Below are 7,723 nucleotides of genomic sequence, written 5' to 3' on the forward strand. Positions count from 1 at the left end.
CCACCAGGTACGCGGTACATACTCGTGCGACTCGGCCAACGTTGTCTACCTCATACGCTGCAGGAAAGGATGTCCCGAAGCGTGGTACATTGGCGAGACCATGCAGACGCTGCAACAACGAATGAACGGACATCGCGCAACAATCACCAGGCAGGAATGTTCCCTTCCAGTCGGGGAACACTTCAGCAGTCAAGGGCATTCAGCCTCTGATCTCCGGGTAAGCGTTCTCCAAGGCGGCCTTCAGGACCCGCGGCAACGCAGAATCGCTGAGCAGAAACTTATAGCCAAGTTCCGCACACATGAGTGCGGCCTCAACCGGGACCTGGGATTCATGTCGCATTATATTCATCCCCCACCATCTGGCCTGCGAAATCCTACCAACTGTCCTGGCTTGATGCAATTCACACCTCTTTAACCTGGGGTTACCCCATCTCTGGATCTGTAAAGATTTAATCACCTGCTAATGCTCACATTCCTAGCATTGTTTGGCATCTTTGAATTTGTCTATATATGTGTTTCTGGAACAGACCTCTGCATTCACCTGAGGAAGGAGCAGCGCTCCGAAAGCTAGTGACATCGAAACAAACCTGTTGGACTTTAACCTGGTGTTGTAAGACTTCGTACTGTGCTCACCCCAGTCCAACGCCGGCATCTCCACATCATGTCAGTATTTGATTTGACCTGATTTTTATGAACACAACATATTTGGACAGTTTTCCACATTGCCAGGTGTGATGAATGTAGGAATTTCAGATATATTGTGTTATATGTAGTTGGTGCAGTAAGGGTTAAAGGCCTGGGATAATGTGTGACTGCTGCAGTCACGTTTTAACAAAATCCTGGTTTGCAAGGCAGCTATGCTTTTTGGAACAAGTGGTTCAATTAAAGCATCATAAAAGCTTGGGCTAATGGGTTTCTGTTTGGGGTTCCCTGGGGAGTAGACAGTTGGAGACATTGTTCAGCTTGGTAAGACGATGTGACTAATGGGAGGAGCTAGAGTACCAGGAATTTTAGCAGCGAAGCAGAGATTGTCCAGTTGGTTCCTAGAAATCAAACCATGAAAAAAGTTTCTGAAGACTTTAGTTAGAGATCCTGCATTGTTCTGACAGGATTCAGGTTTATCCCTTCAAACAGTCTCAAAGAGCATCTCTGTACAGCATATATGCCAGAGTGCTAACTGTATTTATAAGTGGATGCTGACTGGAGATGCATTTGTTTAAGTGGAAATAGAGATAGCAGTTAAAGGTTATTGTGTCACTGTCCTGGTTATATTGTTTAAGGGGGCAGCATGGTGGTGCAGTGGTTAGCACTGCTGCCTCATGGCACCGAGGTCCAAGGTTGGATCCCCGCTCTGGGTCAGTGTCCATGTGCATTTCGCCCCCACAACCCAGAGATGTGCAGAGTAGGTGGATTGATCACGCTAAATTGCTCCTTAATTGGGAAAAAATGAATTGGGTACTCGAAAAAAAAATTATTTTTTTAAAGTATTGTTTAAGGGATAATTGCAAGCTATTTTCTGGTGTGATGTTAAAGATATTTTAATACTGGGTTCGTAATAAAGATTGTTTCAATATACCATATCCCTATTTTGCATGAAATCACTCCTGGAGCGAGGTATTGCTTTCCACACAGTCTTACAACATCAAAATAAAATATTGGGGTTCTCTCCAGTGTCCGAGCCACTGTTGGGGTCTGGTTCAGGATTGTAATACAGGTAAATAGATACTAGTCACTATGCAAGAACTGCTTGGTTAGGGGCATGGCTAGTTCTGGAATACTGGTCCTCAGCAGTGCAACTCCTAAACAGCCGTTGCTGTGTCCGGTGGCCTGATCTGTTTTTAAAAAAAATATCAGATATTGAATCAAATTGACTGGGGACTAGCATCTTTGAAGGTGGGAACCTCAGGAGGAAACAAATGAGTCATCCACTTTGCACTTCTAAAATGAGCTTTGTAATTTACACTCACATGCTGTATTCCACTAATGTTAAGGAATACATTGAAGCTCCTGACTTGTTAATTGCATAAATGATCAGCAATATTGGTGATTGAATGTAGCAGGATTCAGAACTTTGACCTGGTTGGTTGTGGAACTCCTGAGCTTTCTATAGCATGCAGCTTCTGCTGTTTAGCATTCACATTTTCCTGTCAACATTGGTTTGACTAGGTGATCGATGGTGGTGAAGAATATGGTGGTCCATAAGGTTATAGATGATGATGAAAGACAATAGAATTTAGAATTTACAGTGCAGAAGGAGGCCATTCGGCCCATCGAGTCTGCACCAGCTCTTGGAAAGAGCACCCTACCCAAGGTCAACACCTCCACCCTATCCCCATAACCCAGTAACCCCACCCAACAGCAATCTTGGACACTAAGGGCAATTTATCATGGCCAATCCACCTAACCTGCACATCTTTGGACTGTGGGAGGAAACCGGAGCACCCGGAGGAAACCCACGCACACACGGGGAGGATGTGCAGACTCCACACAGACAGTGACCCAAGCCGGAATCGAACCTGGGACCCTGGAGCTGTGAAGCAATTGTGCTATCCACAATGCTACCGTGCTGCGCCTAGACAATTGACTATTCGGTGTCTGCTGATAACCCCTAGTACCTCATGGATGCAGTTTTGAGCTGCTTGATCTGCTCTTAATCTATCTGAATCGGTCTGGTGATGGAGCCACATAATAATAATAATGTTTATTGTCACAAGTAGGCTTACACTAACACTGCAATGAAGTACTGTGAAAAGCCCCTAGTCACCACATTCCAGTGCAGTGATTTCAAGCATTATTTAAGATGATAGTCACCATGTCTACTTGCTATGCAAGGCGATTTCTGAAACAGTTGCTTTTTTAAAACAAATTCTAATTTTCCCATCCCAGACCAATATTATTTCTCATTATTTTGATTGATTAATCCGATGTTTACATTTTGGGAACCAATGCTAAATTCATTGAAAACTTTAATGTCTTGAATTAAGGAGATTTTTTCCCCGGTATATCATCTTCACTTTGGTTATTTATGAACAGACCTCTCAATAATGGACAGACCCTTTCCCCTCCCTTTTTTTATCTGAAAGTTGCCGGGTTATTCAACATAAAGTTGTCCGGTGTGCCCATTGTGTGACCTCATTGATACTGGCAGCTAAGCAGCAGTTGTGTCTCAGGAAGGAGCCAGGGATAAACTGGAAACATCTGATCATGGATTAATTCTGGCTGTTCTCTTTTCTTCCCTGTGGGGTTGGCTGATTAATTAAATTTATTCTTCAGTTTAACTGTTTGTAAAGATGTGGCATTTAAATAAAGGAACTCTAGGTTGGTAAGTAAGGTAGAGTCCGCTCCAGGAGCAAATCACAACGTTAATTCATTTGTATTTCTTCATTTAAAACAAGCAGTGGATATTTTGAGCTCACTTGGAGATTGTGGATTAGTTGGATTTTAGAAAAAATGAGAGGCGATCTTATTAAAGGGGATTTAACAGGGTGAGAGGATGTCTCCCTTTATGGGAGAGACTAGAACAAGGGAGGGTCAGTTCAAAAATAAGGGGTCTCATGTTTAAGATGGAAAGCGCCCCCCCCCCCCCCCCCAAGCAGTGGAGGCAGGGTAATTGATTGTTAGATAGATTCTTGAAGTTTATAGGGCATGGACAGGAAAGTAGAGGTGAGGCCACAATCAGATCAACCATGATCTTATCAACTGGCCCCTCAAGCCGGCTTTGCGATCTGGCCTACTCCTACACCTGTTCCTAATTCTTGTAGATTGCTGCATGCTCATCACAAATAGTTGTCAGTTGAGGCACGGTCATGATGGGACACTAAAATATGAAGCACGGAATACAACATCAGCTTTGAGTGTGTTGTTTGTCTTGAGTGCAGCCAATTGAAGAAAAACTTTAGTAAATTTCAGATGCTAGCAGCTATTATTCACATCTTAACTCATCCCTCCATGCAACCCTCAAGCTCCCACTGCCAACGTTAGGGGTGCAGTCATGTGATGATTATGTGACTGGAGAAACAACAGACAAATCCAGACCTCTGCATGGATCACCGCCATGTTGTAGCGGAGGGGCCTTGTGCTCTCTGACGATCCATGAAGTGCGTGCGCAAGGGAGAGGTGCACATGAGCGAGAGGGAGGGAGATGTGTGCATGCGTGAGAGAAGGGGAGTTGCGCGCGAGAGAGGGGGGGGGGTTGCGCGCGAGAGGGAGATGTGTGCCTGTGAGAGAGAGGAGGAGGCGTGTGCGAGACCCTCCTACTATCCCCGAAAGCACCACTTTCCCCACTACAAAGAAGTCGATCCTGGTGTAGAGCCTGTGTACCTGGGAGGAGAAATCCTTCTCCCCTGGGTGTATGAACCTCCATGGGTCCACTGCCCCCATCTGTTCCATGAACGCTCCTAGTTCCTTTGCCATGTTTAATCTGTCTGTCCATGGGTCGTGTACGTAGTTAAAGTAAGGGCAGCATGGTAGCACAGTGGGTAGCACTGTTGCTTCACAGCGCCGGGTCCCAGGTTCGATCCCCGGCTTGGTTCACTGTCTGTGTGGAGTCTGCACGTTCTTCCCGTGTCTGCGGGGTTTTCTCCGGGTGCTTCGGTTTCCTCCCACAGGTCCCGAAAGACGTGCTGTTAGGTAATTTGGACATTCTGAATTCTCCCTCTGTGTACCCGAACAGGTGCTGGAATGAGGCGACTAGGGGCTTTTCACAGTAACTTCATTGCAGTGTTAATGTAACCCCATTTGTGACAATAAAGATTATTATTATTATGTCCCCCTCCCCCATGATGTTTCCACGTGTGTCAATGTCGGGGTCTTCCACCATGGTCTTTTTCACCAATTCCGCGTCGTCCCAGTTGGGAGCGTACACATTTATAAGGACCATTGGTGCCCCTTCCAGGACACCGCTAAACATGGCGTACCACCCCCCTTGGTCTGTAACTGTCCTCGTCGCTGTAAATGCGCCCTCTTACTGAGCAGTATGGCCACTACCCCTCCTGCCCTCATTCCGTGGCACGAATGATACATCTGCCCCACCCAGTTCTTTCTTAAATTCTTCCCAGCGCTTGGCCAGATGTTCCCCATGATGTGTTGGGTGCTCTGGATCCGTGGAACACATACAGGCCACCAACACTTAATATGGTACAACACTATTTTATTAAGCTAGAAACTATTGAACATACTTTCACTGTGGGTTAACACGATGTTAGATTAAACTAAAGACCTATGCCTGTCCTAACCAGTCTATGCACTCAGCACATGGTGAAGATCTGTGCTGTAAGCTGTAAGCTCTGTCCTTCTGAGAGGCTGCATCCCGAATGAACGGGAACTCTGATGCCCTCTGTCTATATAGTGAGTGTGCTCTAACTGGTGATTGGCTGCGGTGTTGTGTGTGTTGATTGGTCCCGCTGTGTGTCCATCAGTGTGTGTGGCTGCACCATGATATACTGACATCCCCCCTTTTATAAAAAATGTGTGTGTGGCAATAAATAATGTGTGGTAAGAATGTTCTTAACTACGTGTGGGGTGTGAAGACATATTTACAGGACTACGTACATGAGAACTAAGCTATTTACATGGGAAGGTGCCTGGTGCAGAGAAGCAGTATGCAACAAGAGTAACGAGATCAACACTATATACAAACCAGGGAAACGATCAAACAAAGCAACAAAACAATTCAGAGAGTCCATAAATTCGAAAAGTTCATAAATTTAGTCTCCGAGGTGGGCAGCAAATTCTGGTTGATCGCCTCAAGGGTGGTTCAAGAGCCGCCGGTTCAGGAGCGGGCTGGACTACGTCAAAGTTAGGGGGAGGCAGAGTGACAGGGAGCTCTGCATAGTCCGTGGCAGGGTCAGCAGGAGGGCGAGGCAACACTGGAGGATCATGTGGCGAGCGTGGAATGAGACGAAGGGCGCGTCGATTGCGGCGCAGAATAGAGCCATCCGGTAGACGAACCAGGAACGAACGGTTGCAGACCAGCCACCATCCAGAAGATGGACGAGGACGTTGTCATCTGGAGCCAGAGCAGGGAGATCAGCTGCACGGGAGTCATGAGCCGCCTTGCACGAGACAGCTGCATCCGGCGAAGGACCGGAATGTGGTCGAGGTCTGGGACATGGATGGACGGCACCGTCGTCCTCAGGGTGCGACTCATGAGTAACTGGGCTGGCGACAGGCCAGTGGACAGTGGGGCGGAGCGATAGGCCAGCAAGGCAAGGTAGAAATCAGACCCAGCATCGGCAGCCTTGCATAGGAGCCGTTTGACGATACGTATTCCCTTCTCTGCTTTGCCGTTGGATTGGGGGTACAGGGACTGGACGTCACATGGGCAAAATTGTACCACCTGGCAAAGTTGGATCATTCTTGGCTGGCGAAGCAGGCGCCATTGTCCGACATAACTGTGAGCGGGATGCCGTGTCGAGCAAAGGTTTCTTTTTAAAAAATATATATATTTTATTAAAGTTTTTCGATCAAAAAGAATTTTCCATTTTTACAACTTTGCAACAAAATGTACATTGACCGTTATTTAAACAATATATTAAACTAACAACAAGTGCAGAAAAAGAACAAGAAAAGAGAAATAATAATACTGAAAAAATAAATATAAACAACTAGGATGGAAAGAAAAAAAAAGAAACCCCCAAACACCGAATACACCCCCCCCCCCCCCCCCCCCGGGTTGCTGCTGCTGTCTTTCTTGTTTTCCCTTATCGCTCTGCGAGATAGTCGAGGAACGGTTGCCACCGCCTGGTGAACCCTTGAGCCGAACCTCTTAGTGCGTATTTTATTCGCTCCAATTTTATAAACCCTGCCATGTCATTTATCCAGGCCTCCACGCCCGGGGGTTTGGCTTCTTTCCACATTAGTAGAATCCTACGCCGGGCTACTAGGGACGCAAAGGCCAAAACATCGGCCTCTTTCGCCTCCTGCACTCCCGGCTCATCTGCAACCCCAAATATAGCTAACTCCCAGCTCGGTTCGACCCGGACCCCCACCACCTTTGAGATCACTCTTGCCACACCCACCCAGAACCCATGCAATACCGGACATGACCAAAACATGTGAGTGTGGTTCGCCGGGCTCCCCCGCACCTATCCCCCACTCCAAAAAATCTACTCAGCCTTGCTTCCGTCATATGCGCCCTGTGTAGAACCTTGAATTGGATCAGGCTGAGCCTGGCACACGAGGACGAGGAATTTACCCTACTTAGGGCATCTGCCCACAGCCCCTCCTCAATCTCTTCCCCCAGCTCCTCCTCCCATTTACCCTTCAGCTCCTCTACCATCGTCTCCCCCTCGTCTCTCATTTCCCTGTATATATCGGACACTACCATCACCCACCCATGCCCCCGAAATCACTCTGTCCTGGATCCCTTGCGCCGGGAGCTGCGGAAATTCCCTCACCTGTTGCCTCGCAAATGCCCTCACTTGCATATATCGGAAGGCATTCCCAGGTGGCAACCCATATTTTTCTACCAATGCTCCCAAACTCGCAAACGTCCCGTCCAAGAACAAGTCCTTCAACTTCCCAATTCCTGCTCGCTGCCAAGATTGGAATCCTCCCCGGGACGAACCTGTGATTGTTCCTTAATCAGGGACCACACCGAGGCACCCGTCACTCCCCTATGTCGTCTCCACTGCCCCCAAATATTCAAAGTCACCCCCACTACTGGGTTTGTGGTGTATTTTTTCGGGGGGAACGGTAACGGCGCCGTCACCAGTGCTTTTAA

Source organism: Scyliorhinus torazame, chromosome 11, assembly GCF_047496885.1.
Source record: "Scyliorhinus torazame isolate Kashiwa2021f chromosome 11, sScyTor2.1, whole genome shotgun sequence".
NCBI lineage: Eukaryota > Metazoa > Chordata > Chondrichthyes > Carcharhiniformes > Scyliorhinidae > Scyliorhinus > Scyliorhinus torazame.